Raw genomic sequence first — 10939 nt, forward strand, 5'->3', positions numbered from 1 at the left:
AAAAAAAAAAAAAAAAAAAAAAAAAAAACAAATCAAGTGATTAGTATGCTCTCTTCCTGCGCTTCGTGCGATCAGGAAGATCAGAAAGTCTATTGAATTTGTTCAAATAAATATACTCTTGCTGAAGAACTAATTTGCAAAAAAAAAAAAACAATAACGAATTTTGTGAATGAAAAAAGAAACATCTTTAAATTTTTTTATTTTTTTTTTTAAGATGAAATTTAGTTTTAATTTTAGTTTTTTTTAGATTTTAGATTTTAAAAAAAATAATAAAAAAAAATAGTTTTTAATTTTCGATTTAAAAAAAAAAATATATGTCTCATAACACATATATATATGAAGAGAAAAAAGGTATGAGATGTGGGACTTTTGAATCAACATTTTGTAAAGATTTTATATTTTAAATAGAAGAGCGCGGGCATTTTGAATTATCTTAGCTCCAGTATACGTAACTACTCCAGCCATTTCCATTGAATACCATCTAGCCCCCTTGCGCATCACATAGCCATAAAAGGAATTAAGGATACACTTGTGTGCCAGTTGGAGAGAATCATAAACCACCACTATATCCTGCGCTTCCTGAACCTTTATTGGGTTTCCACTGCCCTTTGCTTCTGCCAACTTGCCTTTCCAGACCTTATTGCGACCTTTATACTCGTATCTTCTGTCACGAAAACTGCGCACAGTGTCAGAATAGAAAGGGTTTTCACGCATGCATATTCCTGCAACTCGTCGTTCAGTGACTGGCTCTTCAAGGACCCGTTTATAAACCTTTTGGCAGTACTTCTTCAAGCGATCTTTAAGTTTTGTTTGCTGCTCTTCCTTAGGGAGATCACGGAAAAAGCGTGGCAGTTGACCTTCTGGAGTGGGAGTTTGCTCTGATTCAATTTGGTTTTTCAAGTGATAGTATTCACTTCTAGTAGCCATGTAGGATTCTCCTCGCCAAACCCATTCAAGTTGTCTAAGGCATGTTTTACCAGGACGACTGAAATCACATGCTGCACAAACATCATCTGTGACTATTGAAGGGGGCTGAAGTCGATTGGTAGGGATAATGTTAGGATACATCGCTGCAACATCTAAATGATATATAAGAGGACACTCATCACGGTTCGGAACATCCCGCAGAGACTCCAACTGTCTCTTGATGTCATTTTTAACTTCCTCGTAGTTAATTACAGAATCCAAATCCATCTTTCCCATCAAAACTTACCATTTAATGTCACAACGTTGGTTCACCGATGCTTCTCCTACACTTTTCAATGCTGGGACACCAAGACCACAGTTGAGTAGCTGCTTCCTTGTTTGTATGAAAGACGATAGCATCGTGGAAAATCAACTTTTCGGTTTTGTCATACCATCGCCACAGCCTTAACTGGATGGCATGGTTATAACTTATAACCCAACTGCTGTGGTATTCATGATGGGAGATTGTGGTAGAAATGATGACTGCAATGACCGTGCAAACAGAAGGTGAAGATGACGGTCAATTTGAAATCGGTATGCAACAGCCGGATGATGGGCCTAAAGATTATCCTAATGGGGCTACCACCCTGCGTTGCATGGACACATCAAATCCCGCAAATCCCAGCAAATCTTCTGATTAATCCATTTTGTAACAAGATCCTTTGCTTTGACCCACGATTTTCTGTAACAAATATCCTACATTTAAGATCAAAACAAAATGCAATTAATACAGATATGATATTGTTGTTAACAGATTTTGTGGAATCCTGTACAATGCATTCGGACGAGAACGAATTCAAGGAAGAAGTCGGTGTGGAGAGAATGATGATAAGCGAGGGAGAAGAAGGTGCAAATCTTGAGCTGGAAGGACGCACTGCAGCTTCTGGAACATTTACTGTACTCTCTTATAATGTACTTTCAGATCTATATGCAACCAGTGACATGTACAACTATTGTCCTCCTTGGGCTCTCTCATGGCCTTATCGTCGCCAGAACTTGTTGCGTGAAATTGTTGGTTATCAGGCCGATATTCTTTGCCTTCAAGAGGTTCAGAGCGATCATTTTGAGGAGTTCTTTGCACCTGAATTAGAAAAGCATGGGTACACAGCTGTTTACAAGAAAAAACAACAGAGGTTTATACTGGCACAGCCTATGCAATTGATGGTTGTGCAACATTTTTCCGTCGTGATCGTTTTGCACTTGTTAAGAAATATGAGGTTGAATTCAATAAAGCTGCCCAGTCTTTGACAAAAGCTGTGGTTCCGTCAGCTCAGAAAAAGGTTGCTCTTAGTCGGTTGCTCAAGGACAATGTTGCATTGATTGTAGTTTTGGAGGCAAAGGACACTAACCATGGGATCGATGCCCTTGCACCGGGAAAACGTCAACTTCTTTGTGTGGCTAATACACACATAAATGCCAATCCGGATCTCAAGGATGTCAAACTCTGGCAGGTTCATACTCTTCTTAAAGGACTAGAAAAAATTGCTGCAGGTGCAGACATACCTATGTTAGTTTGTGGCGATTTCAACTCAATTCCTGCAAGTGCCCCTCATGCTCTTCTTGCAACGGGAAAAGTTGAACCCTCACATCCGGACTCAACAACAGATCCCCTTGGTATATTACGTCCTGCAAGCAAGCTTTGTCACTAGCTACCTCTGGTTAGTGCCTATTCTTCCTTCGCAAGAATGGTGGGAGTAGCACAAGGTTTAGACCATCAACGAAGAAGAATGGACCCTGCAACAAATGAACCTTTATTCACCAACTGTACCAGAGATTTTCTTGGAACTCTTGACTATATTTTCTATACAGCGGATTCACTTATAGTTTCCAAACTATTTTGACAGAAAAGGAATGTTATTGTTCTTTCGGAACTAAAGCAGCTATTGACCCTGAATTGGAGAGGAGATATGGATCGAAGAGATTGCCCGCCATTTCTGGGCTGAGGAGGAATATATTGCCGCCAATTTTGCTTACGGTTTGTTGTTTTTTTAATTAGTTTATTTATTTATTATTTACAACTAAAAAAAAATCTAAAAATCCACATAAATAATCAATTAAAAACCATGTTTTTAATTTGTTATTTAAATAAAAATAAAAAATTGTGTGTCGTTTTTTTTATAGTTGAATAAAAATAAAAAAAATTATTTTGTTTAGTGTTGTTTTTTTAAAAATAAAAATAAAATATTTTGTGTAACCTTTTGGTAAATAAAAAAAAATCAAAAACCACACAAAATAATTTTTGTTTTTATTTAAAAAAAAAAAAAAAAATTCCTTATTTTTATTTTTAATTACAAAAAAAAAAAAAAAAAAAAAAAAACAACTAACTTTATTTTAGGTTTTAACAAATAAAATTTTGTTGATTTTCTTTCAAAAATTTTCAACTTAAATAATAAATTAAAAATTTATGTTTTTAATTTATTGGATGAGACTATATATATTGCATGGGAGCCATCGTCTCCTCACTCTTTAGAGTAATGTGTTTTCCGCATGAAGGAAGAGTGGTCAAGCTCGTGGACCAACTTTCATTTCCCGGATCACGCATCGCAAATAGTCATATACCATCCCTAAATGGTCTCTTCACGCAAGAAATGTCTCAACCCACGGTCCGTCCTCCTGATGAGCGCGAGTAATCCGGGAGGATATGACTGGAACCCAGGGGGCATGCGTCCTGGTCTGCTTCGGCAGGAAAACTTTGGGTATAGGGTAGGTTTCCGCGGGAGAATATGACTAGTCTGTACCCCGCCCATGCTGGAAGAGGGTTATTCTAGAATAAGGTTCTTTTGTCAAAGTTATGTGAATTGACAAATGAAGTCTCTCACCTTTGTCTATTTCAGTAGATATGGCCGAAGACGTGTTTTGTTTGAAAGATTAACGAGACAATCTTTGGGTAACCTGAAAGAGGTAGACCTCTCTCGGTAAAACAATTGTTTTGCCGGACTAAAGTAGGGGTAACCTTGAAACTCTGTTTTATACCTGGGGGCATGCAAACCTTTCGGAGTGCAAGCAAGGGGCGGCTATTTAGTTTTTAAATTTTTAGGTCCTTCCCTTTAAACCTGTAGGTCTAACCCTTTAAACTCGTAGGATTAGTCGTTTCTGAACTTGCATAATGAAAGGATGCGGGGCATGTTAGAAAATTATATATTACGGAGCAATGGAACACATAAAATATTGCAGAAATATAAACACAGAAAACGCACAAAACAAGAGAGACACAGATATACGTGGTTCACCCAGTTTGGGCTACGTCCACCCCGAACAGCCAGTCCTTCCTTTCTATTATCCAGCAAAATGAAGAGATACAACCTACAGCAAAACCGCTGTAATATCCTCTGTTTTCTCTCACAGTCTCACCTCTATGTTTCTCGCTCACCGAATACACATCTCTCACAGCCTCAAATACAATGCCCTCATATAAAGAGAGGGGTTGCCTTCTAGGGCAAAAAACCCTAAACTAAACATAAGTTCTACCGTCAGATCATCCGCCTAATGAACGGCCCAGATTGACTAGAAATTACTATACTTTTACAAGGCAATTTTACAGCTGTTTTTAGCTTCGGGGGCGCTGCCCCTGAAACCCCCCGCCAGGGGGGGGCTCCATAAAGTGACCCCCCACGGCAGCGATCATTTTACGGGCGGCGTTGCCGCCCCATTTTGAACTGGGGTCCAAAATGCCGGTACTATAGAAGATAATCAGGCTCCACACCCAACAGGGCATAGCTTTGTAAGATGAAGCTCCATAAAAAATAGAATCTTAATGAGACATTCTTATCATATGACTGGGTAATCGAGCAGTTTTAGCACACAGTTCATGCTCGTTAAAAAATAAACGCAAGATCTGAGCAGTTTTAGCACATAGTTCATGCTCGTTAAAAAATAAACATAAGATCGAGCAAGTGTTTTCCCGCGTTTAAGCTCGTTAAAAAATGAACTATTCCGGTAAATAACCACTGTGAATGTAATATCATCAGCCATTAAAGCCTTGGTCGTGTTTGCACCGTCACCTCCACTTTTCCATTGGCCGATCGTTCACCTCCATATGTTTGTTTACCCATTTTGAGGAACAGTTGCGAAGAGTGATTTCACTAGCCATCCTTGTGACACTGTCGTGATTGGAAAATTCCAACCTGTACCTGGAATCAGCTGCTAATCTGTTTCATCACTCGTTCCTCAAAAGACGAGTCTTCTTTAAGCTCTTTTCATCTGACTCGTAAAATATGAAAAGATTGCCGAGTCCTTGGCCTTCCAGCTCGTTAAAGGGACAGGAAGTGCTATCCCTCCTCTAGATTTTAATCTTTTTGGACCTGAGGGATTATTGCACAAAAAGATCGAGCGCTTGTTTTGTTCCGCTCGTTAAAACTATCGAAAACTCATCCCTTCTGTATTGTTTTATACTTTTTCGGACCTAAGGGATTAGATGACGAAAAAGGACTTTTGGAGTTAACTTTATGTATCTTTCCAGACTCTCTAAAAATGAAAAGAACCGAGTTATCTTTGTTGTTAGACTCGTTAAAATCATTAAATAGCGACAAACTTGTCTTTAGACGAGAACGAGTTTCACTATCGCTAGGCTCGTTAAAACATAGCGATGGGCATGCCCGAAGGGCAGGTTATAGAACAAGCATATGTTATCCTCCTCAAGCTTGACAAAAATAAAGAGGTATTGGTCAGCAATGACTGGGGAAAAATTGGGAGAAACTCAAGAAAACTTTGATGGTAGCAAGTCGCTCTTGAACATGACACTTTTCCTCCGTACCACAATCGAGTTGGGTTGTTTCATTCACCGGTCACATCCATGGTATCGCCATACCATCCATATTTGGGGTAATGCTACCGATCCATCGCATCAGTGTCGCCATATGTTCAAGAGAAGTCGTTCAGAAAAGTCAACCGTGTCCCATCCACTACCGTACATTATCCTTCATCCTTTCATGACCGCCACCCTGAATCATATGTCACAGATTGTTTTCACCTCCATCAAAATCATTAGCTCCGTTCCGTGTCATTGATGTGGGATTCATTAAGGCCCTCCTTTGACGGATCGCTTCTTGTCGACATCAGCTCATTATCCAAGAAGTTGATCTAGGAACAACCCCTTCAGTCCTTTGAAGCTTGCATGCCTCAATGGCAAGTTTCTCACTTCCGGCGACAGGTATACATCAATGACTTTCGACCGAAAGATTTTGCGTGGTGTTCGACGCCAAGTCCTTTATTCACACCACGTGAATTGTACTGCAGTACCTTGAGGGTCATTATCATTATCGGTGATTCCTCTCGCGCTTGTTAACGGTTTACCTCATTGACCGGTAATCAAGCGATGTCTTTCCATGTTCGACTTCAGAACATTTCTCACATGGATCGACTTGTACTTAGAGTGAAGATCGAACGAGTTTGAAGACCCCGGATCTAGTTTCATCCATCCGGGCTGCGATATATATTCAGGAAAGATAAAGACATTGACATGTACATCATTGTAGCAGATAATCATCCTACCCAAAGGATGATAATTTCATCAAAATTATCAGTCTACCACCAGACGATTGTCTGTTCTATGTATAGAAAAATGAATTTATAAAGCTGAGCATGGGAATGCCCGCCTCAGCTAGATCATGAATGCAGTATGAAAAATAATGTATTGTATTGTATCTTATTACAGGTCTCCTTCCAGCATTGGATGAACTTCGGATCCCCCTGATAAAGAATTTCACCCGATAAATGGCCTCATACTTTAGGGGGCAACTGTTATAGACATTTTTGTGCCTTACAACATTGAGCATGAAATGTCCATAATCTAAGGGATCCAAAGTCCCTAAACATGTTGTTCCTACCCCTAGAGGAACAAGGCTAACAAACCACAACAATTCACAGAAGTTATCCACCAAAAACTGCTCAAAAGCAAGTCAATTCAGGATCAATTCAATGGCTCCACTAGCTGTCTGCGCTGAATGTCAAAGCCAACACTGGCTACCTGCACTGCAACATAGGTAGAAGCACTACGAGGGTGCGTTGAGCGAGAATTGCCAAATGGCAAGTTCATTCCAAGAGGTGTCAAGACCCAGGAAGCTTCCAGAATCTTCCTCAATGACACTTGCCTCAGTGAATTCGACTAGTGATGAGTAAGAGGTTCCAAATCTACAAGTGGAAGCAAGAACCTCCAAGTGGAATCAAGAACTGACAGAGGGAGAGGACACTAGTCAGATCTCAAGCTGACTCATCCTCTCTCCAAACATCTATATATGGATCTCTCCTCCATGAGATCTAGAGGCTGGAATTTTGTTATTGCAAAGAATTGCTGTTTGTTTGAGATTGGAACTATTGGGTGCTTAATGCTTTGAAGGGGGTGAAGATAGGAATTCCATTTTCTGGGAAGGAGATGCTGGATTGGAGCCCTCTGGGTTGTATCTCTTCCTGAACCTTGTTATTCATTAATAAAGCTATCTTGGTTTCTCCTATATACTGATGTATCTTTGATGTATGATTGCATTAGTATGTTTAGTTTATTTCTAATCCTGAACTAGTTATGAATATGAATCCATGTCTTGTGTAGTGTTCTCTTCTTGTGATCTTACAGAAACCTCTTGAAGCTGGGCGAGCGAGAAGGCAAGTAGCTGAGAACTCTCAAAGAGAAGGGAAACTGGATCGAGGGACAAACGGAAGACACCGGTTAGTCCATCCATCTCTCTTCATTCTTAATTCATAAAGGAAGAATACTAGAATAGCTGTCTTTGTTTGTTGCTAAGGCACTGTCACACCTTAGGTGGATAGGATCGTCCTGCATAGGCATTTTTCCCCACAACACTTCACATTCCAAAACCTAACCCTAGAAGATGAAACGCCAAATTGTGGGCCCCGTTTTGGGGTGAGTTGGACAGCCAACCTCCCGGGGTCGCGAATTGGTCGTATTATCTCCGTTTGACGCGCATGATAGCCCGTTGGAAATATCTCTCCGAGGACTACGACGGAAAATACGATTTTTATCACAAAAATCATTGGTGGTGGATTTCCCAAAAAACGTCGTTTAGGGCCTCAAAACGGACCCGAAAAACTGCTAAAAATAGTAAACTGTGCTATAATTAAGGAAACTGAAAAACTGAAAGAGATAGTTGTGGGGGTCCAAATGGGATAGGTGGGTGGCCACCAACGTCCACCTGGATCATTCCTCCCCCCTTAGGAAGCAATGGTCCCCATTGCGTTGAGTTCCTCCCTGAGATGAGGAAGCTTCTACTGAGCTGGGTCTTTAGTGAGCTGTTCTGCAATCTCTGATGTGTCCAGAAATGGTGGGAAGCATGGTCGACGATGGTCCACATTGAACAATCGGTGCAAGCGAAGGAATGGAGGAATGCTGTGCTTCAAAGCATTGTTGCCCATAGCCTTGTTACTGGTGTAAGGACCATGTCGAAGCGATCTGAGTTTCTGATGGGTTCTAGTAAGGCGCTCCCTCTGCAAATGTAACCAAACTTTGTCGCCCACTTGAAACTTGTGTGGTACCCCTCCGGGTAAGGAGAAGTTGTTCCTGTGTTCTGTCAAGACTGTATCCCTCTGTTGCTGCTGTTGTGTGGAGGAACTCTTCACGGGGGTCATGGATGTAGAACCGATCTTCCCCTTACTTTGGGAGCGAACCAGACAGAAAATAAATTTCCTAGTCTGTGAGATGAGCTTGCTGCCTTTCTTAGCAGTGATCAAAGAGGTGGCGGTAGGTGGGGCTACCTCCGGTATCCTGTATAATGAATTATCCAACGAAATGATGACAGCGCGAGGCCTTGACTCATACACAGCATGTCGCTTCCACAAGTATGGCTGGCCTAATAGTACATCACAAACATCCAGAGGTGTAACATCACACGATACCTCGTCTGTGAAGGGCTTGATGCTGTAGGGAAGGCGGCACTGCTGGCAAACTTTGAGATCTCGTCCTTCGTGAAGCCAACCGATACTATACGGCTGTGGGTGTGGTGTAGTTGGTAGGCCCAACCACTTCACGACCTCTGCTGAAATGAGGTTCTTTTGGCTGCCACTGTCGACAATGAATTGCAGCGGCGAACCCTTCACCCACATCTGTGAGTGGAAAAGACGTTCCCCCTCCTCTGGATCTTCGGGCTCATTTTTCTGGATTTTGGCAGTAGCAACAGTGGCGCTGGGATCCGCATCAATGATCTGCTTCCCTTTGTCATTCCCCTTGTCGGGTCCTGACTCAGAGTCGGAACATGCATCTGATTCAGAAGCCTTCAACTTGGCCACCAGCGACTGCTTGGTCCGACACTCACTTGTGTTATGAGTGGGACTCTTGTGGAACTCACACCACTTTCCTGTGTCCTTCTTCGGATTCGTGGTGTTGTTCTTTTCTTGCAGCGTAGAGGGGTTGTCTTGGGTCACCCCGCCTTGGCTTTGTCCTTTGGGCTTCGGATTTGTAGATCCAAAGTCTCGCTTCTTCCGTTTGAAATTTTGCTCGATTTTGACAGCGTATCGGTATGCTGTGCCGAGTGAGGAGATGTTCAAGAACTCCATCTCTTCCTAGATGTATCTGTGTAGGCAGCCACGGTATTTGAGTACCAGATGCAGCTCAGAATCTTTGATACCCAACTGTGTGCGAAGGGTATGAAAAATATTTGTGAACTCTAGTACATCTTGGTCTCGTCCCTGCCGCAGTGTGGTCCATTTGATGTATTTGTCCTCATAGCTTTTTACAGGGTAGTACTCCTCCTTAATGGCATCCCGGAAGTCATTCCAAGTGGGGGCGGCTGAAAACAGTGAGCCTGTACTTTCATCCTTCTGCTCGCAGTATGTTTCCCACCAGTCCTTGACGTGGGGGGCTGCTTTGAGAAGAGCGAAAACAATCTTTTCCCGACTTGAAAATTCATGAACAAAAAAATACCCATCTAGCAGATTTAACCATTTATCTACGGCATCTGCGTCTATTTGACCCTCGAAGATGGGGATTTCAAAATTAACTTGTACCTTAAACGGTGTGGCGTTTCCAGAGTAGCTGTTGGAAGCCGATGCATCGCCTCTGGGTAGCCGCTGAAGGATCTGCAAAGCTATCCATCATCGCGTTCCTTTGCCGCTCAAGGGCTTCTTCGAGCAAGATTCTGATAGGATCTCCTGCCCCCTCGTCTTTCTTCTCATCTGCCATGGGAGTTCGTCGAGATTTGCGAGGCTGGTCTTGCAAAGGTTCGACCAATTCAAGCCCTAACTCCTTATATCCCGACCTCGTTGGGGACATGCAAAGAAAAACAGAGAAAAAGCAGACCGCTCTGATACCACTGATCCGGATTTAAGAAGGAACGCAATAGATTACAGAGATAACCATAAATACGTAGATGCGATAACCATAAAAACAAAGATGCAGCGGAAATAATACTTCATTTCATTAATGGAGAATACTGAAATATGCTTACAAATAGAAATAACCCAGCTAGGGCGATGGTAGCTTATCTCTGAGAAGAGATGTGTCGGCTACATGCCTCTGAACTGTTTCGAAGTGTCTTTACAATGAGGCTCGAAGGCCTATTTATTATTGAGAAACAATGGAAAACCCTTCACATTCCAAAACTTAACCCTAGAAGATGAAACGCCAAATTGTGGGCCCCGTTTTGGGGTGAGTTGGACAGCCAACTTCCCGGGGTCGTGAATTGGTCGTATTATCTCCGTTTGACGCGCATGATAGCCCGTTGGAAAGATCTCTCCGAGGACTACGACGGAAAATATGATTTTTATACGAAAATCGCTGGCGGTGGATTTCCCAAAAAACGTCGTTTAGGGCCTCAAAACGGCTCCGGAAGTTTAGGACCCGAAAAACTGCTAAAAATAGTAAACTGTGCTATAATTAAGGAAACTGAGAAACTGAAAGAGATAGTTGTGGGGGTCCAAATGGGACAGGTGGGTGGCCACCAACGTCCACCTGGATCATGGAGTGTGGAATGTGAAGTACGGAGCGTGGATTGCGAAGTGCGAAGTGTAGAGTACATAGTGTAGCTTG

At 42.0% G+C, this 10939-nt stretch overlaps 1 pseudogene; it reads left to right on the forward strand.

Annotated features, from left to right (window-relative positions):
* The first annotated feature begins 1442 nt into the window (after window positions 1-1442).
* On the forward strand, window positions 1443-2807 carry LOC149174575 (carbon catabolite repressor protein 4 homolog 1 pseudogene; annotated as a pseudogene).
* Window positions 2808-10939: the final 8132 nt, after the last annotated feature.

Source organism: Pinus tabuliformis, chromosome 4_1 (assembly GCF_031772625.1).
Source record: "Pinus tabuliformis cultivar Carrire ecotype Pingquan chromosome 4_1, CPIR1, whole genome shotgun sequence".
Lineage (NCBI taxonomy): Eukaryota > Viridiplantae > Streptophyta > Pinopsida > Pinales > Pinaceae > Pinus > Pinus tabuliformis.